The sequence below is a fragment of the Gracilinanus agilis genome, chromosome 4 (assembly GCF_016433145.1).
Source record: "Gracilinanus agilis isolate LMUSP501 chromosome 4, AgileGrace, whole genome shotgun sequence".
Lineage (NCBI taxonomy): Eukaryota > Metazoa > Chordata > Mammalia > Didelphimorphia > Didelphidae > Gracilinanus > Gracilinanus agilis.
In genome coordinates, this window is record NC_058133.1 from 388130703 (window position 1) to 388142380 (window position 11678).

The following is an 11678-nucleotide window of genomic DNA, read 5'->3' on the forward strand; positions in this document are numbered from 1 at the left end:
TTTGTCTATTTACCTATTTATCTATCTTATTTGTCATCTATCATCTATCAATTACTATCATCTATTTATTTTTCTATTATCTACCTCATCTGTCTTTTTATCTATTGCCTCTCTCTCTCTCTCTCTCTCTCTCTCTCTCTCTCTCTCTCTCTCTCTCTCTCTCTCTCTCTTTCTCTCGTGTGTGTGTGTGTGTGTGTGTGTGTGTGTGTGTGTTTGCTTTACCTATTTTGTTATGGCAAAATTAATTAATTTAAAAAATCTCCATGAAGAACATTCTATGTCTTAGTGCAGGTGGCTCAACTCCTGCAATCATCTAACTCATTAATTTAACATGAAAAGAATCTCTAATTTTGTGGCAGTTCCTGATGCGAATTCTTTCCAGTCTCTGTTAAGCAGTAAGTAAATGAATCTTCCATGGATCTAAAAATTGCTATTTGCTATTATCATCAATCACTAAAAATTGGCAAACTATGATTTTTCTTTGCCAAAAGGGAAACCTCTGAGCCTCTATTGTGGAATTGCTGAAACCTCAGTCTCAAATGTAATTGATGATGTCCATAAAATTTAGTCATGGTAATTGAATTGGCAGAGGGAGGTTCTGGGGGAATATCTAAGGGAGACTGATAATTATTAATGACTATCCCTTGGAAGATTCTGGCAGTCATGGAATCCTGAGAAGTCAATCAGATGAAAGGTCCCAATGACTACTCCTATTTAGTTTGTAGGAAATCATATTCTGGAGTCCTGCTCTCAAAGACAGAAAAAGGACTAAGTCTCAAGAGCTATGATATTTTTTCACTTCTTACCCAAAATTATTCAATCACACAATAAGCATTTATTATCAAGTTGCCATGCTCAAAGCATTGTGTTATGATTATACTTGGAATTTATTTTAAGTTAAGGACATAAAAAATGAAATAATTTCTGCCTTCAAGGAACTTACTTTCTACTTGGGGAATAGAAAAATAAGTATTTATGGAATAGGTACACAATAAGTACAAGGTAATTTTGGGACGGAGGCCACCAGAAGCTGAGGGAAAGTAGATACCTTATAAGGTATTAACATTTCATTTTGTTCCCAGTTGATTTTGATTGCCAGTTCTATTTTTTAAAATATTTTGACCTTAGTAGTAGACAAAAGTAGGTCAGATTTTTCTCCTTTCCGAGTTGATCCCAGAAGGCTTATCAAAGGAAGTTCCTAGGTTTTTATTCCTTACAATTTGTATTCATTCAGCAAGTCACATAGTAGATAGAGTGGTGGGCCTGAAATCAAGAAAAACTGAATTAAAATATAGTTTCAGATATGTACTAGCTGTATGACTGTAGGCAAGTCACTTAGTTGCTATCTTTTTCAGTTTCCTCAATTGTAAAATAGGGACAATAGCCACACTTAACCTCTTATGGAACTTGGGAGGATTAATTGAGATAATATTTATAAAGGCTTAGAATAGTGCCTCCCACATAGTAAGTACTTAATAAATATTTACTTCTTTTCTTCCTTAATTTTGAGTCATTTCCTGTAGCTTTCCCTGCAAAATACCTACAAGAGGAGAGGCTAAGCACCTCCAAACGCAGCTCCAAAGATGGTCTCGGGATGTGACAATTAGAAAACTTGCCAGTTTCCGCCCCCCCCTCCCAGAAGTAAATGAATCCTTCTCAAATGCCATGAAACAAAGCTTAGATAACATGAGTATTTTATTTTTAGTATGTATTTAAAAATATATGTCCCAAAGCAAAAATAAATCCTCACAAGATGCTCTAAAAAAGCTAATAGAAAACCTGTGGAGGATGTGTATAGATTTGGCTGTCATTCCCAGCTAAAGGAAGAGGCAGAAGGTCAAAGCAACCGGTTAAACCTCTTCTTAGTAAACTTGCACTGTACTGGTGGAACTTGTATGGGGTTGAGGAAGGGGTGAATGTACCATCAGTCTGATGTGTGTTTATGCCAAGAAGTCTTGCCCAGTTGGCAGTCCTTTTTACCATTTGTCTATTGGGAAAGTATAGACAAATATGGGTACCTATGCAGGAGCACACCCACAAATACAGGCCTTACATATAAATAGTTATGATATACATATATTTTCCCAAGTTTTTCCAGTATAAACTCTGTTAATGTCTTACATTGTGTCATCAGCCCAGAATCCAGTTCCTTTTCCTAGATATATATAGCATTCATTCTTTAAGCTTGTGATCTCTTAAATTTATAGTGACTCTAAAAACCATAATATTCCTGTTACTAAGACTAATTTGCCGTAAACTTTGAGGACTTCATAAATATTCAGTTTAATATTTAATGAGAGATGCCATAACAAGACCGTGCAGGCCATTAACTCCAAAGACTGAATTTCTGGCAATTTATTCAGAGCTCATAAAAATGGGTAGATAGGTTACATCCCGAAAATATTAAAATGTATTTTCTCCTTGTTCCTAATGGTTTTCTCAAGTGCATTGACAACCCATATTGGATTACTCATGGTTTTATATTTAGTCACAAAGGAAAAAACCATTAATTGGTATAAGCTTATTTATAAAGATTTTCAAATGGGAATACCTACAAACTCAGTTCATCAAGGGAAATGGAAAAGTGGATCTAATTGTGTATTCTTTATTTGTAAAAATCTCTGTGTTTTGCTATAGAGGGAGAAAGACATCAGCAGGACATGGAAGGTAAAAGAATGAGAAAAAAAAACAAGAGAAGAAAGATGTTGAAAAGGGTCTATGTACCTCACCAAGACCATGTTTTCTAATTTGTTGTCAAGCCTACTTCTGAAGAATACTCTATCCAGGAATTTTGCTTTAATTATTTTGTCCATGTTTCCTCAGTTACTTGTGGTTTTGACTTAAAAACAAAACAAAATTAAAAAAAGAACCAAGTCCCAAAATACATCATTCAACTCTTTCCTGTTGAAAAACAGATTAGACAGGGTCATATAATTCAATTAATCTTTTGTAAATACTTACAACCTGCCTAATTCTGTGCCAGAGCTTGGAATACAAAGACAAAACCCAAACCATCGCTTTCCCATTATACTCTATAGTATAATGCTAAAAACTTTGAACTGGGAGCCAAGAGATACTGATTGTAATCCTAATTTCATAATGGCCACAAGGCATGTCCATTAGTAGGTTACTTTCTCTAGTTCCTTTCGGCCCCCCAATTTCTTCAACTATAAAATGAGGAGGATTATTTATTTAACTATAAAATGAGGAGAGTATTTCTAATGTTCTTTTCCACTCTAAAAATTCTGTCTCTAATCCTAGACTTTTTCCAATTTGAATCCTCAGTGATTCTGTTGGTTCTTTAATTTGTTATTTGATTCCATATCCACTTATGTAGAAAAGGTAAATCTGAATTCTCTGACCTCTTCAAGTTTACCAGAAACTTATCTTAATTAATGAGATCTCTTTAGCTAGGAACAGAGATATCATTAAACAGAGCTATCTTGGAAATTATTTTTGTGCTGCCCATTTGTCAGAAAAAGCTTCTTGGCCAAAAGTACCAGACATCAGTTCCCTAGTGGGAACTAAAAGGAAAGAGATGCTTAGAAATCAAAGATTCTATTAAATGAGACTAAAAAAATTGACAAAGTCCAGTCTAGCCAGGGATTAAAATAGGTTCCACTTCATGGCTTCACAAGAGAAAAAAGGACCTCTACATACTCATAAAGAGATGGTGACATTTGCCAAGCTCATCTCTCTGTCCTCACAAGAAAGGTAGTAAAATTGAAATCCCAATGACTATAAATACATCCTAGCTTAATTAATTAATGTATCCTTGCAGAGAATTTACAAAAAACACTTAGACCGGCCAATTTTAATAATGCTTCCATAATATTTAGGAAAGACATTACTTTCCCTTCTTTGCCAACTATATTTTCTTCTCAGACAGGCCAAAGGAAACTTGATTTCTATGCAGCAAAGCATTTCTGAGATCTTTTGTGTATTCGAACTCCCATGAGAAAGCAAACTAATAGAACAGACAGAATGTAATATATTTCTCAAGGTTTTGTTATCTGATTTGTTTTGGACCCGTTTTCATTGCTTTAGAAATCCAATGTTAGGAAGAATTCAGTGGACTGGTTTTTACCTAATACTAGTCAACCCTCCTCTCCTTCCTTATTGCAAAGGTCCTACTTATAAGGTGGAGAGGCTAATCCAGATTCAGATCAATATTAGGAGTATGGGCAGAGGTTGTTTGGGTAAATATGGTTTAGCCTAGCATTATTCTCAATGAAGTTCTAGATGTGGTTTTAGGGTTCAGTCTTAGGGATGACTTAAAGAGACCTAGTCAAGGGTAGAAAAGGATGGCCAAATCTAGTCTTCATATGTGGATCTGTGATATGATTTGATTTGTGATGTGAATTGTCACTATTCTAAAGAGAGAGAATTCTGAAGCCTACACAAAAGTTTAAGCTATATAACACTGTGACAAGTTAATCATCCAGATTTCAACTTGTATCATACTTTCTCATCTACCTCTCTGAATTTTCATTGATTTCTGTTTTGTATGCTGGCAAGAATACAATAAAGTATTTTAATTTTGTCGTGATTTTAGAAATAACCTTGATCAACCCAGTTGGCATCCCAAAAGTGTCATTTGAACAGGACAAGTCTCTAGATTTCCTGTTAGGATACATGGTATATAATCATATTCTTCAGCATAAGCCTATGGTAGACAGTAGTGAAAAAATAAAAATAAGTAAAGTAATTTACCAGGATATACATTGGATTGCATTCTTTTTACATGTCAAACTGAAAATTATATGTGAGTGCTGACCATATGGGTCAAGACATTTTCCTGGTGTGTCACACTCTGTAAACGTTTCTTATCACCACATAATAAAATTCTACTAAAATATAAAGCAGGTCCTAAGCAGTACCTGTCAGAGTGGGGAAAGCAGGTGGAAGTCTTGATGGGGACAATTAGAATGTTAGAATTCCCAAGGGGGATGATGGGAATCCGAAAGGGATTTCTCAAAAGAAAAAAAAAAGAGAATGCATTGCCTAAATGTTGGCAGCAATGCATAATGGATTACTTAGGAGTAGCTCTAGCAGCATTTCTGACTTGTTGACATGAATTTCACAGGTATATGCCTGAGAAGGGAAGAGAATAAGTCTTTATTTATTTTTAAATTCTTACATTCTATTTTGGAATTGATACTGTGCTTTGGTTCCAAGGCAGAAGAGCAGTAAGGGCTAGGCAATGGGGGTTACACAGGGTCACACAGTTGGGAAGTATCTGAGGCCAGATTTGAACCCAAGACCAATCCTGTTTCTAGGCCTGACTCTCAATCCACTGAGCCACTTAACTGCCCCTGATAATAAGTGTTTATATAGCACTTACTAAATTCCAGGTCCTGGGCTAAGTGTCTTACAAATATTCTCTTGTTTTATCCTCACTACAACCCTAGGAGGTCTGTACCACAGGATGAGGGAACAAAGTGAACCATCTGAACAGAGAAAAGAGATGTATGAATGTGAACAGAAAAAAATATGCATATATCGACCTACACGCAAGAGTTGAGGCTTTTCTTTCTCCAACTGCATTGGTAGGACCATAGCTGCTTTGAATCCTGTGATGAAATTCCCATTAGAATTGTCCAGTATGAAAGAGACAGCTATAGATATAATTAAAGGGCACACACTTGCATGGGAGACAAAGAGAAACTATCGCTCAGAAGCGATGCCAATTGGGAAGGAATCTTAGAGATTCAAAAGTGAAAGCATAACACTCTGGGCCACCTGTGCACTCAAGAGGGACCAACCTAAAGCTCCACATTTCTGTTTTACATCAAAGAACAGGACAGGACCCTGATCTACCAAGAGGTTTTGTTCTAGAGTTAAAAAAAATCATGAGTGATTGCCTCATCAGCTTGCTATGGAAATGTTTAAGGGAACTGAAGGATTTAAAAAAATTTTTTTTGCCTGTCTTTTCTAAGGGAAGAGTTATAGCATGGTTTGAGGAGGATTATATAAAGTAAGAAACACCTATTTGTGCTGGATGCATTGAGAATTTTTAAATTCCTTTTTATTCATATAAGTCTGATCACTGTTTCAGACAATGTTTTGTAAGTCAGTCAATGAAATGGTTGTTTGATTGTTTTTCTCCGTGCTCAAGAAGAACAAAATAACATCATGGGTGATGTCTTTTGATTCGTGCATAAATTGAATTTAAGTGAGGCAGAGTTGCACCAAGTTGTTGGCCTCATTTTCTCTTCTAAAGTCATCAAAGTCCAGCATGAAGACAAAAGTCAAGATGACTAATGATGATCCAGCATACAGTGGATGATCTTCATGTCTAACCAAGCTCTAAGTTCTTCATGGTCCCTGCTTCAGTAGCTTTTAGGGCCAGTGAGACAAATTGTTTTCATCTGCCCCTTCTGTCAAGGGAAGTTTTCACATACCTGGGGTAGACACCTCTCCTCTCTCATTGACAGGTTTAAGGTGTGTTGGTTACCTGGAAGCCCACCTGCTAAGAGGATTGGCCATGGTATAACTGCTGCACATGCTACAGTTTCTTGGAGAGGCAGATAAGAGTTGGATGGCAAGTGGACACCAAAAGAGGAAAGCAGGCCTGATAAGGGTTCAGCAAACCCTCACAACAGAGATGCTAGTCCTCTCAGAATACCCTGTATTACTTCATCAATGAATTACATAGCCAGTAGGATGAGGCTGGAGTCAGGATCTGATTGGATGACTCATATAAACACCTTGAACACCAAGGAGAGAAAAGCAATCAAAGAGAAGAGGGTAGCCAGTTCCTTGATAGCCAGAGAAAGTTTAATTGTTTCACCAGCATGCTCTCTAACTCGTGCATGTATGAACAAGTGACATATTATTCACCTTGAACTCTTTCCTCACACTTTTTTTTCATATTGGCTTTTATCATCTGCTTTCTGAAAAAAAAAAAGAGATAAACTATTATTTCTACCAGTGTGGATAGGTGAAGTGAAAATATGGAAACTGTGGGAATGTTTGGGGAATTGCAGGATGGAATAGTTTCCACTTGATTTAAATTTCAGAACTTCAGATTTCTGGCAGATCTATATGAGAGGTAACAATGACTTTCTGGATATACAATAAAACCTCATTAGAACTTTTAACTTGACCTAATTTGATTTTCCCACATCTTTTTCTTTGTATGTATCTGATTTCAGAAACCCAATTACAGACATAAAGTTATCTTTCACTCTCAGTTGAATAAACAAATGCAAATAGCCCATAACTGCATAATATTTAACATATTCCCCACTTATTTGTTTTCTCACACCCATAATGCCAAAACCACTCATTCACCCTTGACATTCATTCTTGGAGCAAAATCTTCACTTATTTTTTCCAGCTTATTTTATTATTTTAGTATTATTGCCAATGTAAGTAAACATATTTTAAATAATAAAAATGAACAAAAACAACTGTTCCAAACTCAGGGTATAATTTTTTCATTTTCTCTCTTTCTCATTTTTTAAGCTAACATATTTCAAGCCCTCAAATTATTGCCACTGTCTCTGAAGAAATTACTCTCAGATATGATGAAAGGGTTTGCTCTAATAATTCCTATTAAGAACTAGAAATTTCCAGCAATAAAATATAGTACAGAATTCACACCTCATCATATTTCAGATATAATACCCATTTGGATTCACTATCTATTCCAATTCTAGACTAATGATTTTCTCTTTAAGTCATTCAATATTTGGCTTACTCTTTTCCTCAGTATGGCAACTACTTATCTTATACTAAGGGACTTCAATGTGCATTTTAATGTTCTCTCAAACACCCTAACCACAAGGGTCCTCAATTTACTTTACTCTCAACTCTATCTTCTTCACTTCAACTACGTCCAGGGATAGTCACAGTCTTGGTCTCATCATTACCTAGAAATTCTCCCCTTCCATGACCAAGAACTCTAAAATTTTTTCATTTGATCATTATTTCCTATTATTTCATCTAGCCCTATGGCTGAATCCTAAAACTATTCTTCATTTCCATTGTATATGTTTCTGTCTCTCAATATTATCCCAGACCATCACCCTCACTCTGGCTTGACTTCCAACTCTTTATTTTGACTGGTTTAGTTAACCACTTCTATTCTGCACTGTCTTCTACACTTGAATCTTTTGCTCTCTTGCCCTTATTAATTTCACACCTTATTAATTTCAACTTTTTTTGAATTATTCTCTCTATTGTCTAGCCCTATTCAAATACTTCTGAATAGAGCTGGATAAAGTCAAGCAATTGTATTAATTGGATCCACTACAGAGTTGTTGTTTGTCCTCAAGTGGACCTTATTACATAAAGGAAATAATTTTACTTATTCTTTATCCCACTCCCCACACTGGCTACTTGAAACTTTTACTTTTCTCCTTAAACTTCTTGTGCCACCCCCTTCTTTTACCCTCAGAATTGAAGACCTAGACTGAAAAAAGAGAGGTCATCTGTTATGTTATAAGGTTACGAACTCCCTTTTCCTCTCTCTTCATATTCTTATCCTTTCTATATCCTCCTCCCTTCGATCCTCTTTGAGACTTTGCTTGTAGACATTTTGGAACCATTCTTTTCTTCTGAGTTTGTGTTTGAGTGTCTCTATCACCATAAAAGGCCTTTTATAGCGATATTCTTTTTTTTTTGTTTGCTCATTTTTCCAGTGTGTAAGCCCATTGAGGGCAGAGACTATTTTTGCTTTCCGTTATATCACCAGTATTTAGCACAGTGCATCACATGTAGTAAGTCAGTGAAAGTCTACTACTACTATGGGACATGGAGACTCAGCAGGTCCCCATAAAGGGGTTTATAACAAATCTAACTGTATTTCCTTTTTTGAGGATCATCTACCACAAACTGTCATTGTAAGTTCAGAGGACTTTGTAGACCCCAAATGTCAGTGAAGCAGGAAATAAGGACTCAACTCTCTCTTGCCCTTCAGTGTTTTACTCTTTTGGGGAATCCTCAACCAGAGAATGGATGAAGATTTGTGCAGATCCATAATGGAAGGTAGGACTCATCTGAGAGAGAAGGAGCAGGGTCTTGATTATTTATTGGCTTTTATGTGATTTACATTTTCTCTTCTGGTGAAATAAAGGGCACATCATATTTTATGTGTATTGTTAACCTGAGTGCTTGCAGAGGAGCTGAAGGTCCTCTTCATCATTTCTGTAGTGATTTAAATAGAAGCAAAATTCTAAGGTGCCCTGGGGAACAGTGACATTTTGACCTTGGTGCATAGAAGAATGCTGTGAATGAATGAATGATTAAAATACTTTATTAAGCATTTACTACAAACTTATCCTTGGGGGTGCAAATATAAAAAGCAAGAGAATCCTTACTCTTAAGAATCTCATGCTATGGGAGGAAACCTAAAAATATATATATTTTGCACTTGCAGCACAAATGGAGATGCCCAGGAGTTCTTAGTTTAAATTAATAGTGATAATGCCAGGGATCTTTGGAGCACAGAAGCAGTATAGGTGACAAAGACCTTACCTAGAGGACACTGGGAGACAATGATAGAACTGATGTTAAGGCCTGGTGGTCCTTCATCTCATGGGAAGGAATAGAGTTGGTGAGTTCCAACCTAACCATCCAAGCCCATCCAAGTGAGGTGGAAGGCTACAGTCATGGGTGATAGGTCAGTGCTGCATACTTTCCCTATGGCTCCTTTTCCTCGAGATGCATAATAGGTTGCTTTTGAGAATGAGTAAGGATATGGAACTACAAGCTGAGCCCATGAAGTGATCAAGTGTGAAAAAGAATGCTGTTTCTCTTTTATTAAAAAACAGAATCCTTGGCACTTTTCTTTCATGCTACTCTGTACTAGATAGAAAAACTGTTTTCCCTTAACTGCCTGACCATTCAGCTCATTTTCCAATTTCAGTGCTTCTGAGGAGGAAGCTAGAAGACAGACAGAGAGAGAGAGAGAGAAAGAGAGAGAGAGAGTCTACTTACTGATGTGGAGCATTTGGGAAGAAGATGCCTTTTTATTTTTATTTTTTTTTCTTTCTTTCTTTTTTTTAAACCCTTGTACTTCGGTGTATTGTCTCATAGGTGGAAGATTGGTAAGGGTGGGCAATGGGGGTCAAGTGACTTGCCCAGGGTCACACAACTGGGAAGTGGTTGAGGCCGGGTTTGAACCTAGGACCTCCTGTCTCTAGGCCTGACTCTCACTCCACTGAGCTACCCAGCTGCCCCCCTTTTTATTTTTATTTTTGAAGAAGATGCTTTTAAAGAAACAGGAAACAATATTTCTTATCAATGAGAGCTGAAACAGCAATGGGGAGGGGCTCTCGATTTCCCTATTGATTGGGAGACAGAGACAGACAGAGACAGGGAAGAAGGGAGAGAGAATATTATTCATCCTCTAGACCAGTTAATCAAAAAAGAAGGAAAAGTCCACATGAAGATTAAAGATTGTGTGGTTGGGAGAGGAGAGTGATTGTACATCTGCTAAAGTACACTGAGGAGCACTGATTTTAGGTAAGTCAAGTTAATAAGCATTAATTAAGCACCTACTATATGCCAGATTCTGTGCTAAGCACTAGGAATAAAAGAAAGTCAGAAATAGGCCCTGACCTCAGGAAGCTCATAATTGAATGAGGGAGAGAATGTGCAAATAACTATGGATAAGCTAATATATACAGGATAAATCAGAGATAATCACAGAGGAAAGTCCTTAGAAGTAAGGGGAAAAGGCTTTTTGCAGAAGGTGGGATTTTAGCTGAGTTTTGAAGGAAACCAGAGATGAAAAAGATAGAAAATTCCAGGTATGGAGGATAGCCAGTGAAGATGCAAAGAGTAGGTAGATAGTGTCTTGTGAGAGTAACAGCAAGGCTTATAATAGCTGAAACTGATCCTAGCATCAGATATTTAGTTCTCTATCAGCCCTTGAAAGTGAGGCTGAGGGGCAGCTAGGAGGCTCAGTGGATAGAAAGTCAGACCTAGAGGCAGGAAGTCCTCAGTTCAAATCTGGCCTTAGACACTTTCTAGCTGTGTGACCCTGGGCAAGTCACTTAACTCCCACTTGCCTAGTCCTTACTGCTCTTTTGCCTTAGTATCAATAGTATTGATTCTAAGTTGGAAGGTAAGGGTTTAAAAACAAGTGAGGCTGTGCACATCATTATTCCCAGGCTCATTACTTGCTATTATACCAAGAGCATGCCTTTTAGACAAGCCTTTTGTAGATGGAAACATGCAAGTTTATGCTAACATGCTCCACATGGGAACTTAATAGTATTGTTACACATGCACATATTGTCATAGCGTATGTATGGGGACTTCATGTATGTGTATTATTACAAATGTTTTAACATCAGGAAGATTCACAGGAAAATTCTGCCTGGTCCTAAACTGCATATTAATAATCCTTTTAAGAGGTTGATTTTTTGACATGCAATTTACCTACTTCAAACCATGGTTTTGAATTGGTGATTAGAAAGTGAACTTGCATTTGAATTTTACATAGTCTTTTGTCTTCCTTCAAAGTCCCAGTGCTTCTAAATGGAATATCCTTCTTTGTCTCAGCTGCACTTCCTCCGAGGTAACCATATACAAAGGACAAAGAATTTTCACATGTCTTTGAAGCTGACTTTGGTTCAAAGCACCCTCTGATCTTAAAGGTTTGCTCAAGGAATGAAACTCCCCAGCTACCTGCAGAAACATGTTCTCCAGGGAGCATTTTGTCA